Source organism: Chinchilla lanigera, unplaced genomic scaffold (assembly GCF_000276665.1).
Source record: "Chinchilla lanigera isolate Chin_1 unplaced genomic scaffold, ChiLan1.0 scaffold00114, whole genome shotgun sequence".
Taxonomy (NCBI): Eukaryota; Metazoa; Chordata; class Mammalia; order Rodentia; family Chinchillidae; genus Chinchilla; species Chinchilla lanigera.
This window is the reverse complement of record NW_004955515.1, coordinates 368,469-392,232: the sequence shown is the minus strand read 5'-3', so window position 1 is coordinate 392,232 and position 23,764 is coordinate 368,469. Positions and strand designations below refer to the sequence as shown.

Genomic DNA, 23,764 nt, shown 5'->3' with positions numbered 1-23,764 from the left:
ATGTTCCACTCTTTCTTGGAAACAGCTGAGTATGGACTGAAACCGCCACAAACTGTGAGCTAAATAAATCTTTCTCTCTTTAATTTGGGTGTAGAGTATTTTGTCTCAGCAAAGAAAGAAAAGTAACCAACACACAGGTAAAAGCTGAGCCACATTTCTAGCCCTTAAGGTAGTTTTTAATACTCTCAGAACATCAGTGCTGAAGGGCTTTATCTAAATCATCCTCTGATCTGAAAATATCTGAGGAACTGAGTCCTCTCTTGGATTTTTGGCTGAACTGAAGCTGACGCATCCCTTGGGCTGTGAGGCACAGCCAAGACAGTTCCCATCCACGCATACAACACATTTCATTTCTAGTTTGGCAAAACTTTTGAGTCTGTTTTCTTAAATGAATGTCAAGATATAATCTAGACAGATATTCAAATGCAATGAATTAAATCTACAAAGCTTTTGAACCACTTTTCTCTTCATATTTTCTAAATTAAGTCACTAACTTCCTGTGCTGAGAAGGTGATTGATTGGTAGGGACACGAATTTATTGCCTTAACTCAGCAATTTCTGTGTTGCCAGGCAAAGCTCACTAAGCCTTCTAACTTAAAAAGCAAGCAAGCCTTTGAGCTTGGGGCCCCAGACCTGAGAGCTCTTACAGCCCAACATAATAAAGCCAGCTGCTCCATTTTCTACTTTTCTCCAAAACCTTCTCTGCAGAGTGAGCCTCTGCATGTCACTTCTCTCCCATTCGTCAATCAAATCCACATAAGACAACCCAGCTTCCAAATGGTGGCAGTGCTGCAGCTGGCCAGGAGGAACAAAGGGCGAGGTGAACAAAGGGCAAAGGGCAGCAGAGAAATTTTTTTGAAGGTGCTCCTGCTGAAGCCTTGGGAGGGGCGTGGAAGCAGGAGGCTATTATTCTGGAACAAGCTCCCCTCAAAGACTTTTCTCTTAATTGAAACCGAGTTCTCAAGACACATCTTCAACCTCCATGAGGTGGCAGCCACAAGGCTTGCAATGGGCCACACCTGACCAGCTTGTGCCTGCAGCCACCTGGGACACTGCACTAGGCGATAACAGAGGATGTGACTCAAAGAAGGGGAACAAATGCTTGGGTGAGGCCCACAGCTGAAAGGGTCTGGTTCTCACCAAAATGTAAGGCCAAACAGAAACAGCAGGAGGCCTGCAAACTAATCTAAGAGACCCCACCCCAGGCCGTGAGTTTTCTCAGGAAGAACCATGTAGATGCCTTTTAATCAACCAGCCCGTGGGAAGACCAACATTCAAATCCTGACTGAGGGCCCAGGGATACAGCTCAGGAGCACAGCACCTACCTGCTAAGCACAAGGTCCTGAGTTCAATTTCCAGTACTAAATAAATAAATCTTGGGGGTGGAAGGAGCCAAAGAGATGGAGGGAGGAAAGGGAAGGGGATGTAAAAAGAATGAAGACCTATCATGTACACAAACAACTCCACAAAGGGAATGGAATCATTATGTACTGCAAACATGGACTAATAAAAATAAAAAAATTTAAAGATGAGTTTGGGTGTAATGACAGCAACATGGTTACTTTTTAAAAGGAGGCTATTGCCTCATCATACACAATAACACCTTCAGAATGAAACAATAGTCATTCTTGAGGGGGTTCCATCCAGAGAGGAGTGGGAGCCACAGGTGAGGGTGCTGGTGCGCAGGTCCACAATCCTCCACTACCACTGCACTTTCTGCCCCAGTGGGGGCTGTGCATCCTTCTCCCCTCCACTCAGAGGTGCAGAGTGAGTCCTGGCTGGCCTGGACTGGACCCATGGCATGTGCTGGTGGCTGTCACTGTCTGTCTACATTTCAGACTCCGCATAGCAATCTCTGTCTACACTATAGACTCCACACCGCAATCTGCATCTACAGCTTGGACTCTGCACTGGACTCTACATCACACTGTGTATTACTGAGACTGGTGTAAACCCAGGCTCTTCATTTACTTCCTTCCCTCACCTCCCTAAATAAGTGGGTCTTCTTCCTGCTCCATCAAAGATTCCCCGCTTCCTCCAAGGCTGTACCCACCCCCACCCGCTAGGAGGAGATTACTGATCTCTACTTCTTCGGAGACACAAGCCAAATTCTGTTCCTGGGATGTTTCTTTCTCCTTAGGAGAATCAGGTTTTCCAGCTTGGGGGTGGGAAGGGGTGTAATTGCTCTGGGCTCCGGGTGTTTTGCTCACAGCTGGGAGATTAGCAGATGAAAGGAAAAGATAACGTTACCTGCTGGGGCATCTTTCTTCTTACCGCGGGTCAGGAACTCATTACTTACCTTTAAAAATCAGCGGGAAAAGAGTGCTGGCAACACACAAATTCCTGCAGACAGTGGAAAGACAGCATCCGGTTCTGTTACCCTCGCTCTGAGGACAGTCAGGAAATTCCAACTCTTCAAGAATCTGAAGTTTGACAGCTTTAACCTCCCAGCTCCCAGAGCAGACCCACAAACTCCAAGGCCCAGCAGGACCCAGTGGGTGGCAGGAGGGAGGAGGGCCCAGACTTTTTGCCACAAGTAACAACCTCCCATCCTGGCCCCTGACCTATGCGTGGGAAGAATAAAGTCCTTGAGCAACAGATTTCTAATATCCAACTATTCCAAAGCTCTGAGATTCATTTGTTTTTCATTTTTGGAAATACTTTATTTTAGTATATAGTATTTCATTGTATCCCCTAAAAAGTGAATGTCCTACTATTACAGACAGCTAAATTAGAAATATCATAGGCAGTTAGACAGGGACAGGCCCTCCAGAGTGAGGGCAAAAAATGAGAATACACTGCAACGTAGGGGGGAGGAGCACTCATCAAAGGCTAGACTTCAAGACAAAAGATGGACCGACCACACCCACATACTGCCTCTAGGGATGAACAGCAGTGATTAATACTCTAAATAGCTGTCAATCACCTTGGGTGGGGAGCCTGTGAGAGCCACTGACCAACCCCCTCCAGGAAAAACCCCTGTTCTTTTCCTGCACCCTTGCTATGTGACTTGCTTTCCCATCTGATCCGCATTTAATCAATATTACCTATGTGATTATATTTAACTTATTGGCTAACCACCATTTTGTCCCAAATCATGCCTACCTTGTGATTTCCCATTGGATCAATGTTACCTAACTGACTATACTTGTAATCTTATTAGTTGGTTATAGTTTTCTGCCACCTTGAACCCCTCTCACCTTGCAGTTTTGCTCTATAGAATTTCCTTATAAAGCAATGTCCTTGGCAACCCTCTTGGGACCCCTTCTATCTCTTTGAGAAGCTTTCTTTCCCCAATAAATAGATCCTGCTCTTAACCTCCATTGTTCCTAGAATTAATTTATTCTTCAATTTTAAACACAAGGTGTACTGACATCTGAGAGGGTGGGAGTTTCTTTCCCTTATTTCACTATTCCTTCCTCAAGTCCCGCTCCAAACACACACATGATTCTAAACTAATATTAACATAGTACCCCTCCCTTCCATCATTCCAAAGCAATGTACAAAATTGCTTTGCAGGGGTATGATCTTTACATAAATAATCTCAAGTCACATGTCTCCTATGAGTTCCACTTCCTGTTCAACACCACACTGTGAGAGCCATCACATGTGGCTCCAGTTGGAACATGTGGCTCCAGTTAATAAACAAATCAAAAATTTTCCACTTCTCCATCAGTGGTCATTTGGGTTGTCTGCTGTTGTTTTTTAACTTCCAATAAAGCTATGGACCCTCCTCTTACAGTGTCCTTGTGCATGTGTGTGTGTCGGGGGGTAGGGGGGGTTGTCTGATAAATGCCTGGGAATGAGCTTCACCTAGTAGAGGGGAAAAATTCCACTTTCCAGACAGCAAGTGCTAACCTGCCCCCAGAACAAGAGTGACCAGGCATGCCTACTAACCCCCTTCAGTATTTTCTTCTTTCTAGGACACATTTTTGTCAACACTCGGTATTGTCAAATTTCTGTACTTTGGGACTTTGACAGCAAGACTTTGATGGTACCCCCTTGTGATTTTAATTTGCATTTCCCCAGTTGGTGACTCTTCTGAAGGTTTCCTCCCAGTAAGTCACTCTCTATACTTTTAAGATCCATTTAGAGTATAACTGATTATAGGTTTAGGGGGTACACATTTAAAGGTACAAACAACAGACTACAGACAACATTGATGTAGGAGGGCGATGATCCATGATCTGCATTAGAAAGGATAGATGTGGGAGAAAGAGCTGGGCAGTGATCACAGCCTGTTGCCTCTGGAATTGTTGTCCTCCTGTGAAGCCCAGCAACTCAGAGGAGACACCAGAAAGACTTCTTCTTGGTCCAGTGTCTGTCCTATGCAGGACAAGTAAGGCAGGGTTGGGATGAGAGTGAAACAGAAAGCTTCTCTCCTCCTTACCCGTACATCTCCAGCACACTGCTCTCACAGCCAGTTCAGCCGTGCCCTCTGCTCAGAAATGACAGAATGAAGTGTGTGTCCCATGAGCAAAGAGACGAAAGATAACTAGACTAAATGACTGAGAAGAAAACGGTGGCCTTCAAGAGAGGAGATGGCTGTGCCCCAGGGCTTCTGGCAGGCTATGTTCTCCATTGGAAGCAAAAACTCCTTTCTTCACCCAAAATAACACTGTTTCCAGCTTGAGGGAGAAGAGGGTGTGACAGGTTGCCAACCAAGAAACTTTCTATTTTTTTATATTTATGTCTTTTTGAGGCAGGGTTTCACTATGCAGTTCATGTTGGCCTCGAACTCACTTTGTGCCCCAGGATGGCCTCAAACTTGCAGTGATCCTCCTGCCAAGGGAATTTTTAATGTTTATGGCTCTGTCCATTTCTTGCTTTGTGTTCTGTCTATGAAAAGCTCCTAGGAAACACGATCACAAAATAATTTGGATAAGGCAGTATAATAAAATAAAAGAACCAGGGCCTTCTTCCCCCACTCCAGCCAATGAAACACTCCATCTTGATGGTTTGCCAGTGAAGCTAAGACTCAGTGAAGCTTCGCACCAGGCAGGATAACTCAGTGCTCCCAGAATACTCATGAGCTGCTGGGTTTGGACCCTATTCCCAAACTTTGGGCAGGAGTTCCAGGGGTCCCAGTGCCTAATTGCTGGGCTGCTACACTATTCAGACCCACAGGCGGATACAGTGAAGGTCCCTGTCTCAAACCTACACTGTGAAGGTCAGTCACCCCATGGGGTACTGAGTAGAGATGTCTTCACCCACAGCAGAGTGCGGCAGAGACAGCTGAATTGCACCTTACAGTGGAAAATTCTCAGGAAAGTAAGAGAAAAAAGCACTCAAAGATATATTTATGTGGAATGAGAATTTTCTAGATAAGGAATACAGCAATCTTCTCCCATGCAACTTTTTCTTTTTTCTTCCTTTTTCTTTGATATTCACTAAAATTTCTATACCAAGATTCTAAAGCTGTTGCTTACATGCACTTTAATATCTTTCATCTATATTTTACTCAAAACTTATTTTGTGCATGATGAGGGAAGAACTATCCAACACACATAGACACACTTTACCACACTCTGACACAGCTTGGTTCCTGTACTTGTTTTCTGCTTAGTTGTTGTGCCAGTTGGCCTGGGCAGCTTCAACAACAGACGTTAATCACCACACAGTGCTGTCAGCTGGAAGTTGCAAGCTCAGGTGTGGGCAGGTAGTTCTCTTCTGGGGCCACCTTCTCCCTGAGTCCCCCATGGTTGTCCCTCTGTATGCTTCTGTGTCCTAACCACTCCCCTTTTTATAAAGACATCAGTCAACTGGATTAGGGTCCACCTTAACTAAGGACCAGGGACCTTACTTACTTCTTTAAAGGCCCTAACTCCAAACACAGTTACATTTTTAGTTTGTAGGAGTCAGGACTTCAGTATATGCACGTGAGGAAGTGGGATACAATTAAGGCTGTCACAGTTTTGTATTTCTATACCAACACCACAGGGTTCCAATTCTTAGAGGGTGAGTATCTTGCTTGAGTTTGAATACCTACACCAAAACTCAGGTTGAAATTTAAATTTCATTGTGAGGAACTAGGAGGGTGGAATTTAATCCAACTACCCTGTTTGAAGGTGGGATCCCAATATGATGGGGCTGTGCTTTTTAAGAAGAGGTGGAAAGGCCCCAGATAGGATGTCTGTCTCTCTTGCTGTGATGTCTCGCACCCCTTCCAGAGTCTGCAGTGTCCCCCAGTGAGAAGGCCCTTGCCAGATGTGCCCACCAGACTTGAGAAAACTGGGGCAACCTTCATGCCTAATGCATTACCCAACTCTGTGGCTTCCGTGGCAACAGAAAACAGACTTCAGATAATTATGCTTTGGTATCTGGTGAGATACCTCTCTCTTATTATAGCTCAGTTTCGTAATGGCCTTGGCCTTTTTAGGGTTCATGCTTCTCCATAAAACTGCAGAGTCAGCTTGTTGGGTTTCGTGAAAATGCCTTTTGAGGTTCTGATTCACAATGCACTAGTTAATAGATTATTTGGCAAGAACTGTCATTTTCACAAATCTGAATCTCCCTAGACAACAGCATAGTTTCTCCTTCCACTTGGGCCTTCTTTGGGGTCTTTACGCAAAGGTGACTGCCTTTATTCTCCTGGGTGTCATGTACTTCTTGCTAGATGAGCTCTAGGTGTTTCAGTTTTTGGTTTTGATCACCAAGTTGATAGGGTTTTCACGTTAATTCAGATCCAGCTACCTTCTAAGAGCACTCCTTAGGCTTCAGAATTGTCAGCTGATTCTCTTCAATTTTCCACAGCAGTTTCTACTACCTACAAATCATAACAATTTTTTCCGATCTTTCCTAATCATCCTGTTGGCTGAGGCTCCCAAAATAGCACTGGGCAGTAACAGTGAGAACAAATATCTGTACCTTGTCCACTGAATGCTTTCCTGGAAGTATAATATTCACTGGAGGTTTCTGGAAGATTCCTTTTATCAAGTTACCTAGGTCTATTTTGCTATTTTTTTCAGCAGCAAAATAACTCTGAAATTTGGCACAAGCATTTATAGCACCCACTGAATTTATTTTTCCTTATAGTCTGTTAGCGTGGATTACAGTATTGAAATGCTGAACCATCAAATTCCTAGGATAAACCTTTTTATTATTATCCTCTTAACATATTACCATGCCTTTCTTGCTAAGTTCTATACAGGATGTTTACATCTGTATTTTTCATGTGTTCAAAAGACATCTGTGTTCAGTATTCCAATTTTCAGCTGCTGCATAGTAAACAGTCTCAAACTTGGCAGCTTAAAACACCAACTATTTATTAGCTTCAAGTCTGTAGGTCAGGAGTTCAAGAACAGCATGGCTGGGTTCCCAGCTTAGGGTCCTAAAAAAGGCTGAAGTCAAGGTGTCAGCAAGACTGTTCCTTTCCGAGGCTCAGAGAAAGAATCCACTTCCAGGGTCTTTCAGGTTGTCCAAATTCAGTTCTCTGGCACAGGGCTGACATCCCTGTTCCTAGCTTGTGGTCACCTGGGGCCTCTCCTAGAGGCTTACATGCTTTGCCCTGTGTACTTCTCCATCAAAAGCCAGCACCAGCACCTCAAATCCTTTTCATAGGTCTAACCTCTGACCTCTAGGCCCAGACTTAAAGGGCTCCTGTGATGAGCCCAGGTTGACTGGACACATAACAGAAACTCATGATAAAAGTGAAATGAGTGCATCCTCACTGCATTCCTGGGAGTACACACTGTGTGCCCTGAAGTGCAGGCCAGCTGACATCTGCAGTTCTGCCTGGCACCTGCAGAGCAGCACTGTAGCACAGAAATAATTCCCATCTCCTGGCCCTGTCACCTATGACCCTGGGCAAGTCCCTTCTCCTCTTTGTGCCTCAGTTTCCTCATTTATCAAGTGAGGAAACTCTGACAATGGGTTGCAGTAGAATAAATGGGTCACTATATATGAAGAGTTCAGAGTAATACCTGGTCCCTAATAAAACCACCTACGGGGTGGATGCTAAGATTTCGAAAATGGCAGATCCCTTTCTTTCCATGTCACTTTTGTGAGGGTCTGGTATCTGTGCTATACAGTAGAGTCACAAATATACCAGTAATTATTTTTCAACTTCTGATCAATGAAAGATGCCAAATACAAAATTAAAAGTCTACCTGTTGCGATTGTCTGGGGTGGCCTGAGGTGGTCCCAGAGTGGCTGATCCTCTGCCAGGGGGATGGGAGTCACCACATGGCCCTCATGGTGGTGTTAGAGACCCAGCACAAGACAATGGTGTCTAAGTACAAGTACAGAGACCTAACTATATGTGAAAGTGTCACTTATCACGCTATACAAATGTTATTACTCTATACAATGTTATTATTCTATACAAAGATCTCAAACCTGTATTGGATTCATGTTTTTAATGATGGCATTTCTAGGGAACTAATGAACCCTTGCCTTTATGAATGGAAACACTCTCAGTCAAACTTGCTGGGGCTTATTCAGGTCATGACTGTGGTGTTTGGAGATGAATCTCCAGTCTTCTCTCATCCTACTGTTTCAGCATCCTACCTACCATACCAGGCAACAGGGCCACCAAATACCTCCTACATGCTAGGCATGCCTGGTGGAATCTCTGTGTACCCATCTAGATATCCTCCCCATCCCAGTAGTTACCCAAGGTGTCCATACCCACCTGATGGCCCATACCCTGCCACAACAAGCTTCCAATATCCTTTCCAGCCTCCTGTGACCACTGTTGGTCCCAGCAGAGATGGCACCATCAATGAGGACACCATCCAGGCCGCTCTCACTTCATCAGTCAGTGACAAACAAAGATAGTGAATGAAGGAAAAAATGGATCATGCCCAGGCAGAGCTATATGCCTTAAAAGAAACTGAGGATTAAGGAAGACCTGAAAGGACACCAGAAACTGGAAGAGATGGTTACCCACTTAGCTCAAGAAGTAGCTGAAGTTGATAACAACATAGAACTTTTAAAAAAGAAGGATGAAGAACTCAGTTCTACTCTGGAGAAAATGGAAAATCAATCTGAAAACAATGATATTGAAGTTATCATTCCCACAGCCCCACTATATAAACAGATCCTCAATCTTTATGCAGAGGAAAATGCTATTGAAGACACCATCTTTTACCTGGGAGAAGCCTTGAGGTGGGGAGTCATAGACCTGGATGTCTTCCTGAAGTGTGTACATTTTCTTTCCCATAAACAGTTCTAGCTGAGGGCACTAATGCAAAAAGCAAGAAAGGCTGCTGGTCTTAGTGTCTACTGACTTCTCCGTTACCAGCTGGATTTTGACCTCTCTAGACTATTGTTTACTTCTCTTCCTTTCTCTTATCATTAGGTCCCCAGAATAAGTTATTGCAGTTTATCATTCAACTGTAAAATATTTTGAATAAATAATACATTTTCTGTTTTCTTTGGGTAAAGCCTGGCTTTTATTGATACACTTTCTATCCTCTGTAAACTTTTTGTGCTAAATGTTGGGACTAACTGTACTAAATAAAATTTGCAGCATTTTTTTTAAAAAGCCTACCTGTAGCAAAAACACAAACACGCTTCTTGGGTCTCAGACTATGGGGGTAGACACAGTCAGCGACCAGACTGCAACCTAGACTCGTCTCCTTGCGTGGCTAGCATTAACTTGGGGAAACCCCAACACCAAAATCTGATGCACCCAGAACAGCACACAGGGTTTTTCACTGCTTTTTCACCCTCCTCTGTTTCCCCAGGTCAGGTCTCATCACAACCTACCCACCCTTAGCCTCTCCCACCTGCTGCCCCGTTCCCTCACTCAGATCTTTCTAACACATGTTGGCACACCTCATCACCTTTTGGAATCTGCATCTCAGAGCAACCAGACTAATGCCCACCTGTGTTTCAGAAGACATTCATGTGCAGCATTCGCTCATCCCCCAGGGCTGTGCATTCTACCTCCCAATGCATTCCCAGACCCCAGACCCCAGCTTCCGCACCCCCACCCTGTCATCCAAGCCACATCCTTTCCTCTGCCTCATGCAATTTTTCAGAGGGTCTCCTTCAATCCCAAACTATACCAAAATATATGTAACACAAAACTTTATCACATTAACCATGTTTAAGCATATAGGTACATCTGCATTGCTGAGCAACCACCATCACCATCCATCTTCAGAACTCTCTTCTTCTTACAAAACTGAAACTCCATCCTGGTACAATTTGATTCTAAAAATTCCCCCAAGAGGGTTAGCGTGTTAGAGGATTGATCCTAGATGCAGCCCCATGTTCAGATGTGGGGCCTATGGGATGTGATCAGCACATGTGGGTGTAACTTCATCCAGGGATTCACAGCTACATGGGCTACTCCTGGAGGTTGGACCTACATGAATACGATGGGTCATGGGGGAGTGATCATGGGACTGTACCTTGGCCTAACCTCTTCCTAATTTTTTTCCTCTCTGCTGCTGGCCTCTATGAGGTAAGCAGCTTTCCTGCTTACCAAAACCCTAAAACAAATGGAATTGCCTGACCATGGACTGACACCTTTGAAACCGTGAGCCAACATCAACATTTCTTCCTTTAAACTGTTCTTCCCAGGTATTAATTTAGATGTTAGCTGACTAGATAATACTTCTTAGTGGGTGTTTTTTACCTTGAAACCTCACCACAACATTCCTCTGCTCAAAGCCCTCCAAAAGCTGCCCAATCACAAAGAATAAAAGCCAATGTCCTAATGCCTCAAGATCTCCCCCAACCAGCCCAACTCCTCAGCTCCAGTCCCCAGCACAGCCCATGGTCACTCAAACTAGTCTTGCTGTTCCCTGAACCTACGATGCTTGCACCAACCTAAGATCTCTGCACTGCTCTTCCACCACCCTTGAAGAGTCTCCTCGGAGGTTCCCAAGTCTGGCTTCGTTGTCTTCCACCTTCATACGTACACCAAGCCTTGGCCTCATCTGAAACCCCCTGATGTCATGCTATGTGCATTTACTAACACTGATTTTACATTCTAAAATTTTATTTTCAGGGAGAAAGAGAATTCTGTCCTCTTTGGTCCCTTTCAGATATTCAATCAGGTCTTCACTGAAAACTCTTCCTGACAACACCAAATGATAGATGTGAAGCAACAGAACCCTTACTCATTGCTGGAGGGATGCAGAATGGGGAAGTCCCTTAGGAAGACAGTTTGGTGGCATCTTATAAAACCAATCTTACCATATGATCCAGCAATCACGTTTCTTCATATCTACCCAAAGGACCTAAAAATTTAGATCCACACAAAAACCTGCACATGGATGTTTGTAACAACTTTATTCATGATTACCAAAACCTGGAAGTAACCAAGATGTTTTCAGTAGATTAGTAGATAAACAAACTGTACATCATCCAGTTGACAGAATGGTAGTCAATACTATATATATATATGATATATATAAAAGCCTATCAAACCATGAAATAGGGTGGACAAAACTTAAATACATTTTATTAAGTGAAAGAAGCCAATATGAAGACTATATAATGGTCAAGACCAACTCCACAGCATCCTGAAAAAGGGAAGACAACTTAGACCTGAAGTTGTCAGGATTCTGGAGTGGCAGGGTGAACGCATGGAACACAAGGATGGTTTAGGCAGTGATGCTACCCTATGTGGCATGTGGTGGACACATGGGTACAGTGGAAACATGTCATACCTTTGTCCAGACCCACAGAATGTACAAGAGTGAACCCTAATGTGAGCTGGACATTAGATGATAGTGAGGTATGGATGTAAGTTCAAACGTTGCAGCTAATATGCCACTTTATGGGGGCAGTGTTAGAGCGAGAAGTGGTATGTGAGAACTGTCTGTACCTGCCCCCTAAGTACTGCTCTAAAAATAAAGACTATTAAACACCTCTCTAGTTAATGATCCAGGCATTTGGTGATGTAGAGAAGCCCATGTTCAGAGACTCCCATCAAAGTATGAAAACTGAAATTGTTTCAACATCAGTAAAACTCTAGTCCACGTCAGACTCACTTAAAAATATTCAAACAGCCTCCATTTTTGACAAATGGTAATGTTTAATGCTGCAAAAAAAAAAAAAAAAAAGGTAAAATCCACACGGCCCAAGGGAAGTTAGGATGTGTTACTGAAAAAGTCTCTCAATCTGTCTTCCTTTCTCAAGAAGAAAAGTTCACAAATCTCATCCCTGTTGTGTAGATGAAGAGGCTTTGCCTCCCTGAGACCATCCCTCTTCAGACCCCCCAGGAGTAATGACAGCACCACCCCAATGGGTGTGTTCCTAATCCTGTCTCAAGCCGAGGCTTTGACATATAACCTTGGACCCTCTGTACTTTACCATGCCATCCCCAGAAACACCACTTTAAAAACTACAGAGTTTATTCTCTTTGGATCCTCATTTCTCCTTTCTATGGTGATCAAATTCCAGGCATCTCCTTTCAGTTTCTAGAAAGGTCTGTCTCTATCTGGACTTTTGTGCCAGCCACACAATTGGATATTTTTTCCTCTTGCTGAGCCTGTACTCACGATCTATTTCTGGTTCCTATTAGAAGAATGACCTCATTGGACACCAAGAATAGAGACTTATTTGCACCCTTCCCCTTTGGTTTAAGCCTGTAAACTGAATGGGAGAAATGTGCACATGTATATTGTAATCCCTATAAAAAATGCTTCTAAGGGCACTTCTCTTTTTCTTTATGGCTTAGATCTGATTAAACAAAACAATGTTCTGTACAAACCTGCATTTTTCTTATTACTTTCTAATCATTTTACCACCCATATAAAGGCCTGTTCTTTTCCAACACTTGGCTCTTTCATCATTCCTGAGGGGCCTCAGCTTTCCACTTGGCCAGGCCCCAGCAAACACCGTTGGGCTCCACCACCCTCGGCTGCCTCCTGACATCCTCTCCTCTGGGTAACACAGTTCATTTGTAGAGTGAGTGGAGAAGCTGGAGGGGACTCTGCACCTCAGGAAGCTGCTCTTCTCATCAGGGCAAACACAGGCTGGGAGCTGGAGCCACTTGGGCCTCTGTGTATGCACTAGAGTTCTGCATGGATTGGGGAGCCCTGCCCTGTCCAGTACAGTGTTATGTGATCAGAATAAGCACCCCAAAAGTAAGTGGAGGGCTAGGACATGATAATCAAGCTACCTAACAGTAACAGCAACTAAAACTATGCTGCTTAACTTGCAATCTATGTTCAAGTGTAGTACCTTGTTTGAGATCAGAATAACCTCACCAGTGACACAGTAGACAATCCCACCCACATGTACACAGGCACTCAATGAAGTCCTCTAGGGTGCCAATCAAGGTTATGGGGCAAATCAGTGGTGTCATACCAAGGAAAAAGGTGACAAACTTCATCACCAGAGGAAAATTTCATCAAATTAAAAACAGAAAGCCACACTGAGAAGCAGGTGGACTCGCAGCAGGAGAAGGGTGGCCCAGGTGGGAGGAAACAAAGGCCAGAGATATGAAGGCTGGCTGTGGACCGAGCATGAAGCAGCCCCAGTGGGCTGAGAAGGAGGACAGCACTGGACTATCATTGTGGTATACCCAGGAGGGGGTCCGGGGGTCCTGGCTCACTTAGAAACTCACTGTCCTTTCTAAGCAGAAACATTTGAGGCCTCGGGACATCCATGCCAAAGCTCCAAGGGTGAGTCAGGGCTGAGTCCAAGGACAGAGCTGTCAAGGACACCCAGCTTTCCCACCCTTAGGATAGGTCTGCTTCTGAGGGAGTCCTTGTGAGGACCGACAGCTGAGGATAGCAGACAGGTAGACAGAGAGCGCAGCCCTCTCTCTGGAGCACAAAGGGATGCCGGAAGCTGACTGCAGACGGACTCACGTAAAAGACAGGCCACACCACGCGCAAGCTCAGTTCAGACCTCAGAGGGGCTAAGCCCACACACCCTGCCTGAGAAGGCCTTGAGCTGCACATTGGGCCTCTGTGATTCCCGGGGGACCTGGCCCCCACTTCTGGAAAAGAAGTCCAGAATGACTGCCAGTTAGTGAGCATCTGGATCCAGGTCCTTCTCTGCCAGTAGTGTCCAGAATCCTGTGGGTGATGTCCACCCCAGATTTCCCTCAAAGAAAAAGTGACCAATGACCACTGAGAGCCCAGAGTGCCAACAGTGGTCATCCAGGCAAAACGTACAGCTGGCATTGTGCCTGGCTCATCCAGTGTTCATCCTACAGCCAAAGCTCACAAAACCCTGCAGGGTCAAAGCAGTGTCCCCTCTTCACCAACAAGTGCCCCAGAACACATGAAGAGTCAGAACACCACCCCAAGAGCCCTCCTAGAGCCCTGCCCTTGATGGAGATATGATTTTTATGGGGATGATACAATACACAGACCATACCAGACAGACACACATCTGGTAAATTACACATTGCAGCTACTGGGGAGCTGGCCAGGACCCTCCAGCAGGGAGGACACTTACCCGTGGGTGCTTATAGGCTGTCGATTCTCACAGCACTTCAAAAGAACAATGCTATTGCCCAGCTGTGTTCATATTCCCCTCTCTGAGTGCTGGTACAAAGCTGGGACCCTGGCAGAGGATCGGCTGCCTCTGGGGACAGCACATGTCCTGGCAGTGCTGCAGGAGACCACATCCTCTGCCTCAGCCCTGAAGGTGGCCTCTGGGTGAGTCCACAGTCTCTAGACAGCAGGAAGAAGCTGGCCCAAGCCCATCTTCCTGTTCTCTGCTCTCCAGAGCCAGAAACGAGCAGCTTCTTCACAGAGAGAGCAAGGAGAACCACAGCCCCACCCCAGCACGCAGCTGTAGGACACAGACAAGAGCTACCCAAACCACCAGGTAAGCCTGGGCTCCTTACCTCAGGATGCCCTGACTCCCCCTAGGGAACACATTTTGGAACAAAGCACAGGAATTAATCAGGTAAATAAGTGGCTGTACCTGCTGACAGCCTTACAGAGAGGGCCACAGACACACAGCCACAGAGAGAGCAGGCCAGTGAGGCTCTGTAAACATTTGAGGAGCAGCAGTCAGAGCAGGACCTAGGGATCACTGCCATGACAGTGGACCCCAGGAGAATGTCCCTTTCTGGGCCCCCTTTGTCTGTCAAAGAGAGCCAAAGAACCCTGCAACTTCCTCCATGTGCCAGCATACAAAGGCTGCCATGTCTATCCCCATCGGTCACCCGGGTGCAGGCACAGTGCAAGTGGGTATGTCAGATACACTTAGGAAAATGAGTTTACTCTGCAGCAGAGCAGCAAGGAGAACACCTGGCCCACAGCAGAGGGTACAGGCAGGCCCTCTCCTGTCCTGTGGAGGAGGAGGGAGGAAGGGAGGAGAGAAAGGCATCCCCAGAGACCAAGCTCCTCAGAGCAATCCCCAAGCTATCCCCAGACCTCCTTTACCCACTGACACCTGGATCAGAGACACACACTCCAGGAAACCACATACAAAAATGCATGCACACGCATACAAACATACTAACAATATATACCACACATCACATATACACAGATATGCACAAACACACACAGGTACACACATACCAGGAAATGATACACAAAGACACATACGTGCACATACACAAACATAAATGTATGCATGCACACAGTACACACCAACCATTTACACACATATGCACTCACATATACATATACACATACCAGGAAACAACATGCATGCACACTCAACACATAGACAAACATGTGTGTGCACATGTGCACAAGATACATTATATACACCCAGGTGCATACACACATACACATCAGAAAACCAGGAATGTGAGAATTAAGCTAATAGGAGTATAAAATCTACACCTGGCCTATGAATGCAGCCTTGATAATGTGGTAAAATATTAATCTATAAGTACCTAGAGATCAAAGAACCACATCACCCTTAATCCAATCAGGGAAGGCCCCAAGATAAGGCACAGCGAGGCACACAGGATCCCCCGCAGCACAGTGCCCCCCACAAGGCTCTACCTGGGGCCAAGGTCTGGGGCCAGCCTGCCTTCCCAAGATGCTGTGGCTTGATGTCAAAATGCAGCTCGCTGAAGGGCAGCACCAAGACGCCAGTGTTCCCTCGAAGACAATTAAGTGCCAGGGCGAAAAGGTGCACCCACTGTGGACACAGGTCTCATGAAATCGCTAGCAGGAGAGCTGTGGTATGTGTCCCTTGCAAGCCCTCCCCTTCTGGACAGCAGAGTTGGGGTTATCGAGCTCCAGCGTGCCATGGGGTGACCACAGCAGCCCGAAGATCATGACTAGACCCTCTCTTCTTGCAGTCAACCCTCCACATCCATCCTGAGAAGTGGGCAGAGCGGAGGGAGAGACACGAGAGTACAGTCATGTATCCGGGCAGTGTAGGAAGAGATGGCATGAACAAAGCAGGCAAGAGTGCACCCACACATTTGAAATAAGGCAGAGAGCCATCTGAAGGCAGCTGAAAGAAGCCTGGGAAAGACAAGCACTAGTAGAGGAAAGGCTGCTGAAAGGGAGTGAGGGTAAGACCCCATGAGAAGATTCACTCAAAGGTCACATGGAGAGGACCTCGTGGACAGGGAGAGGGATGGTGGCTGCGGTCAGCTGAGGTTGGGGTCACAGGCTGCAGAGAAACCATGAAGGCCCCTCAGTAACCTTCTTTTCCAGGCTGGCAAGATTCAAAGTTACCACTTATCACAGGACCACAGAGTTAATATCAGCCAAACTGCTATGACAATTATGTCCCTGAAAATCAGACCTAGATGGAAAATAATCAGCCTTGAAAACCAGAGGTCCAAAATGCCAATCCCAGCAGCTCACCCTCGCCTCATTTGCCTTGCAGAGTAGCCATGGAGCAAGAGAATACTGATGGCAGGTGAGGCAGGACAGGCTGATGGGGGGTGACATTTTTGATCACTAATTTTCAAAACTGATTACTTTCCAGCTAGGTTTTATTTTGGGGGAAAAAGAGTGAGACCCACCTCACAGCTTGATCTGGAAAATACAGGAACACACACCCTTACAAGTGTTCTGGTGTTTCTGGGAGCAGCTTTGTTTATTGTTCCACAGTTCCCGGGCCTCTGTGCCAGCAAAGTCCTTGTAGACAAAGGGCTTAGTCCCCAAAATTTAGAGTAACTGCCATTACGTCCTTACTTGAAGGGGAAAATAATCAAGCCAAGAATGCACATTTGTTTTTAAAAAGTTAATCCAATATTAATTAAAGAGCAATTAAGAAACAAAGCTTTTAGAATTAAAAAAATATAGTTTAATTAGCTCCTAGATTGTAAATTTCGATTTGGGCAGATTTTTTTTTAATATTGCAGCATTTTTAATACACACAAGCAGGGAGCAGCACAAGGAGCCCTCTGCCTGCTGACCCCATGCCCACACCCAGGGTCACCCTGAGGCTGTCTCCTTCACCCAACGTAAAGAAGGTTCTGTTATGTAAAACTGTTTTATTTGGCTGCCCAACTATATCCGTCTGTAATGCAGTCTGCACTATAAATAGGCATAGTATAAGTTACTGTATATGGTACATATAATATACAAATTATATGGTATAGTTGATCCTTGGTACCACAGGAGATTGGGTCCAGGACTTCCTCATGGACACCAAAATCCAAGGATACTCAGTCCCTTTTATAAAACGGTGTATATTTGTACATAACCTGCATGTGTCCTCCTCAAAACATCTCTAGATGACTTCTACTGCCTAATCCAGTGTAAATGCTATGTAAATAGTTGTTACTCTATGTTATTTAGGGATTCATTACAAGAAAAAAGTCTGTATGTATTCAATATAGACACAATTCCTTTTTCCTATTTTCTACCCACTTGCAGTTGAATCCTTGACCACACATCTATATAAATTATGGTACACCAAGCTGTGCCTATCAGAAATGCAAACCTGCATGTCAAAAGCCGTATATCAGATACCTGTGGGAAGTCATAAAATGGGGAGGGCTCTGAGAAAGAGCTGTCCACAGGCTGCCTCCAGTATAACCACACCCACAATGCCTTCCTGCCCATTCCCCAAAGCAGAACTGAAGTCTCTGCTCTCCAATAGAAGAAAAAGCCCTACGTAACTTCAAATATTAGCTCAGCACATTATCTGCCTGCTACAGGGGGCTAAAACTATAAGTGCTCGTACATTTCTGGGAGCAGCTTTATTTATTGTTCCACAATTCCTGTGCCTCTGTGCCAGGAAGGCTCTTGTAGACAAAGGGCTTAGTCCCCAAAATTTAGAGTAACTTCCCAAGAGAGCTGAAGGCACTGAGGAAAACTAGACTTGCACAGAAGAGCTCCTACAATTAAACTGAATGAAGTCCACCAAGTTAATCTGCACAGTGGGAAACATTCCCATTTCTCAGATGCAGAAACCGAGGGTGGGGAGATGGAGGGAATCGAAAGGTTCCACCCCACCCTACAAAGCTGCCAAAAGACGTGGGGCTTTGTCCCGCAGCACAGAGGCACAGACCGTGATATGGCAGGCTGGGATCATCTCCAAAGGTATAGTCAGCTCCCCTTGGGTCATGGGATGTAATCTCAACTTGCATGGAATGCTGACTCAACTTTCTAAGTATTCAGGAAATAATTAAGAGTTGCATTCCCAGGACACAGGAAAAAAAGGAGAAAGAAACACTTACTTTAAATTTTCCTTGTGTTTTCTTCAGTCATTTTTAAACCAAAGCAAAATAGTTTTTTATCCTTGTATCTCATAAAATGAAATAAACTTCCCTCCCCTATAAGGGTCAGTCATCATCTTTCCTCCAGGACACCCAAGTCTCAGACCTTGGGGTGCCTCTCCACCAGCCCTGCCCCCTGTTCCAAGGCCTCCCCACGCCTCACACTCCGGGGCTGGTAGCCCATGAGGGTGCACAGGGACCTCTGCAGCTGCCACAGTCAGCAGTCACCTCGCCGCCTCCCATGCCCACCACCGTTCCTCCCCCAGATTCCAGGCAGTCCTCTTGGAGACAACATTTCCTCACATGTCAACTGAGATAACAACAAAAGAACAATGTCGAACTCATTGAATATGAGCCTAGCTCACCAGCATGAAGTTGGTATTTGAACATTTTATCTGCACTAACAAAACAAATGAGGGGCTGGGATGTAGCTCAGTGGTAAGAGCACTTGCCTAGCATGTGAGTCTCTGGGTTCCATCTCCCCCAGTGCAAACAAAAAACAAAAGAAAAACGATACTTGGGAATAGAATCCAGGCACATGCTGAATAACAGCATGGAGGAGCCAGTGCACGCTAGGCTCAGTGACATAAACCAGGCACACAAGGATGAGGACTGAAATCACGCCCCCCACCTGAGGCCTCAAGGGCAGTTAAATGTGGATGGTGGTTGCCAGGGGCTGGGAACAATATTAGTGTCAACTGGGGAAGGTTTCTGTTTGAGTTGAAGGAGTTTGGAACACACAGTGTGGGTATAATGCACAACAATGTGATTTATTTAATGCCACTGAAAAATGGTTAACAGGGTAAAGTTTTATGTTTATGTGCATTTTAACACAATGAAAACAAAAGAAGAAAAACCCCACTCATTCAAAAATAACCAAAAAAATTTTCCCCTGATGTATGAAAACACAGAAAATTCAAACTGCCACTTCAAGAGAGCAGGAAGATCTACTCAGCACCCCAGCTGAAAGGAGCCAGTGGAACAGGAGTCAGAGAGCCGAGCCTAGGTGAATCTCAGACATCACCACCACCACCCTGGCCAGCTGCCTGCCTGCCTCCCCGGCCCCAGCCAGCTGGGAAGGGTGCTGCTCAGAGTCCCCTCTCTGAGGGCTCACCTCATCACTCCTACAACACAAAGCCTCAAATAAGAAGTCAGGTGCTGGTGCAGCTGTGACCAGGAAAGTCGATTCATACTCAAGCTTTTTGTGTCAAAAAAAGAAGGCCAGTTCTTACATCTCCAGCACCTTCCCTGGAGTATTTTAAATGCAGACACCTACCTGCTAAACAAACAACCCCAGCCTACACATTTGCTGTAAAGATAACAGTAGATGTTCTTTCTCCTCAAGCCAGGACACAGGCTCATCCCCCACAAATGCTTCTCCCCACATTCTCAACACCCAGGACAGCCGCCCACCACTTCTGCACAGTCAAGCAACTCTATAGACAAAGAGGAATGAAAAAGAATGCAGCAGGGGCAAGACCGTTCACCAGGAGCTCATAAAAATACCTTAAGTTGAGGTTGTCTAAGAAGTTTGTGGTAATAAAATGCCCATGCTTATTCTATGTTGTTAAAGGGACATTGCTGCATTCTCAAAAACCAAATCCACTGGATTCCCAAACACATGATCAGTGGACGGATGAAATATTCCTAAAGGAAAATGGTTTCAGATATTCAAAGGAACACCACCAAAAATGTGAACCATGCCAAGAGGGGTGGGAACTGCTGCCCTGAAATTCATGTGGCATCCTTTCCTAAATCTGGAGCCAGATCTGGCATCAGGGATGATAAGGGGATCTGAGGGTGAGAGGTGCTCAGATCCAGACCTCAGAGCACCACTAACTTAGTTCTGTTCCACTGTCGACCCCCAAGGGTACCAGGAGTCCATCAGGAGGGCACCACGCCACCTTCAGAGCCACAGGAGACTGAGGCAGACAGCAAGGACTCGTAGAGTTAAGGCTCCATGCTTGAGATCTCACAGCAGCACTCACCCCACAGGAGGCCAATGTGGTCAGTTGCCCCAGGCTTCAAGTCTCAGGCCTTTGCAATCAGACAGCCCAGACTCCACCACTGCCTGCCAGGCCAGGCTGGGCCTGGCCAGGCCCCTCATTTCTTATACCACTAAGCACTCGGGAGGGCCCGGGCCCAAACTAATGAGGGAGAGCCTCAAACAGGGAAAACACACTGCTGGGCACTCAACATGGTCTGCTGCCTAGGCCACTCCAAAGCTCTGGGCTATGAGGCACAGGTAACACATCAAATTCTACACCTGCACACACCACACTGAACCATACTAGACACTAGCCACACACCACACACAAACACACACATCAACGCAATACTCCATACAGACCACACACCACACACACAACACAGTACTCCATACAAATCACACAAACCACACACCACACATACATCAACATAGTACTCCATACAAATCACCTCACACATACACAAAGACACCAAACACCACACTCCATACCTGTACATACTGCACTGCACAACAAAACACTACACACCACACATAAACATCATTCATCACTACACATAGTCCAGACATCACACAAGCCACATACAACACACATACACAAATACACTGCATACTACAAACACACAGATACACACTCCAGAATCTTTTTTCTTTTTTAAAAGGCACTAATCCTCCTTCCACGTGGTAGATGAATGTTGAAAAAGTGGAACAAAACATCATAGATTTCAGAACAGAAAATGGAAATTAAAGCAAACTTACATCACGGAGAAGGCCCAAGTAGGAAAGGGAACCAACCAGCCTGCTTTTCTTTTCCTTAAAGAGCTAAAAGTAGTGCCTTTCTTGGGAAATTCTAGATCCCAGCAGAAGAGAGTATATTTTTTTAAAATGCAGAAAATTACAGGCTACACTTATGTACAACTCTGAATTGCTGGTTTTAAGAAACTATAATTAATGAAGAAGGGAAAACAGTGCTTATTTGAAGAGAATTCTTTGAAAAAAACACAATAATAATTGCTGAACAGACATAATGAAGTTAAAGTCAAGAGAGTGGGTTTTAAACCACATCAAAACCTCAAAAGGACCCAGGAATGGTGTTACACACCTGTAATTTCAACTACTTGGGAGACTGAGGCAGGAGGGTCCCAAGATAGAGGTCAATCTGGACAACTTAGTGAGACCTTGTCTGAAAATAAAATGAAAAGGACTGGGTATACAGCTCAGTGCTAATCAGCTTCAATCCCAGTACTGAAAAAACACTGAGGGGAATCTGTTCCTATTGTGTGTCAGAGGACAGCTGGGCAGCCCAAACTGTGCTAACCTGGCAGGCAGTCACAGGACTGCCACTACAGTCACCAGGACTTGACAGCAAGTAGACAGTCTCAGTTCCTGCTGCTGCCAGGCAACCTGGGGTTCTTTCGCTCGACTCAGATGGAAATCATGAATTGGCAGCATGCAGCTCTACCAGCCGTCACCATCTGATCCCAGCTTGTGCTGGACACTGCAGGTTGACTCTGCTGGGTGCTGGTCTCTGCTGCTGGAAGTGACTGCCTTCTGGTGCCAGTTCACGCTCAGTTCTATCAGGTCATGGTCTTGGTTGGCTGCTGGTCTCTGAATCTCTTTGGTGTTAACAACCAAACACTCTCTTGAGTGTTTATTCATCTTTCTTTGAAAACTGAGCACTCTGTCCACACCACCTGAGAGAAAAATCAGGAGCAGCTCTACAGGGACACAAGGACATCTCTATTATAACAGGGCCTGTGTTGCAGCACTGGGGGCCAGTACCCAGAAGGGAGCCCTCCTAGACTGAAACCCGTGAGGGCCTGGGAAGTGCTACTGATGTAGCAGCTGCAGGCCTGTTTCAGTGAGGGTGAGGGCTGACACCAGGGAACCTTCTGGAAGGCTTGTTTTGAGTGTTCAGTATGCAAATAAGGGCCAGGTCCACCCCTTCCTGATTTCACCTGCTCCATGGTGCCCTCTCTGGTCTTCAAAAGGGCAACAGTGTGGGCTAAAGTGTCTGGAGTCGGGCGGGTACCATGCTACCTGGCTAGGGGCACTCTTGCTGGGGTGGAGAACAGTGCTACAGTAGCCAAGCAGGACACTGAACACAACAGTCTCAGTCTGTCAGGGTATAAGGAGAGCAAAGAGGAGTGAGGAGGAGGAGGGCAGAGAGATGCTGGCTAAGCCACACCCTTTCCAGGCAGCAGGGGAAAATGAGAGTCGCACATTTCTCGCCTGTCTCACCAAACAATGGCTACATCCTGAGAGTCAGCTTGTCCACCAGAGTGTGACCTCCGCTTCATTCACCAAGTTTAACACAATGTTAAACTGAGATTTTGATCAGTTTGTTGTTTCCTTAAATTATAGTCAGTGGTCTTGCATTAAGTGCATTTCATCTATCCCTTTTATTTTTCTATGAATCCTTTTTATTGTATTTAGGAAAAATTGGTTTGCAATGACTGGCGGGGGAAGCCCACTAAGTTCTTCCCACTGACAGTTTAAGAAGCACCAAGGGCTATCACACGTCCAGTCTCCAGCTTCCCTTCACTGAGTGTGGCACAGTGGTAGAGCACTTTCCTGGCATCTGTAAAGGCCTGGGATCGACCCTCAGCACAGAAAAATAAAATGAACCCCAAAAAAGCAGCAAAAAAGACCTCTCTAGCCCAGTAAGTATGAGTTTAGCAGCTTTTTTTTTGTTTTCTTCTAATTGTAGTAAATATGTCATAAAAGTTGCCATCTTTCGCAATTGCCACCATCCATCCCCAGGCTACTTCTCATCTTGTGAAATTGAAAGCCTACCCCAATTCCACAGCTCCCTCCTGGAGTCCATTTGCTTCTTTTACTGAATCAAGGCAGATAAACTGGCAGGACAGCTTACAAGACCCATAAAAGTAAGAAACTGCACAATCTTCTTCCAATGCGAACAGAGACCACGCTCTCCAAGTCGGATGCCCACTGCATGCTCTCAGGGCCCACACAGATGTTTCTCCAGGTCAAAAGGCAGGAGGCCCCCAGACCTCTCCTCGCATCAACATGCTGGGACATCTCTGGTGGCCCATGGGAATGTCCCTCTCAAATACACACAGCCCAGAGGATGGGTCCAAACCTACCAGGAAGAGGAAGAGAAGAATGATCTCCTAGATCCATTGGCAGGGGGGCTCTGGGCTGCTGCCCTTCACCACATCAGCCTCTATGTGTTTCCTTTCTTT

At 45.7% G+C, this 23,764-nt stretch overlaps 1 protein-coding gene and 1 pseudogene across 1 annotated transcript in view; one reads left to right on the top strand and one right to left on the bottom strand.

Annotated features, from left to right (window-relative positions):
- Window positions 1-23,764, bottom strand: part of Ror2 (receptor tyrosine kinase-like orphan receptor 2) — a 241,140-nt gene that overhangs the window by 162,519 nt on the left and 54,857 nt on the right. The window lies entirely within an intron of this gene.
- LOC102003479 lies at window positions 8,383-9,229 on the top strand (annotated as a pseudogene).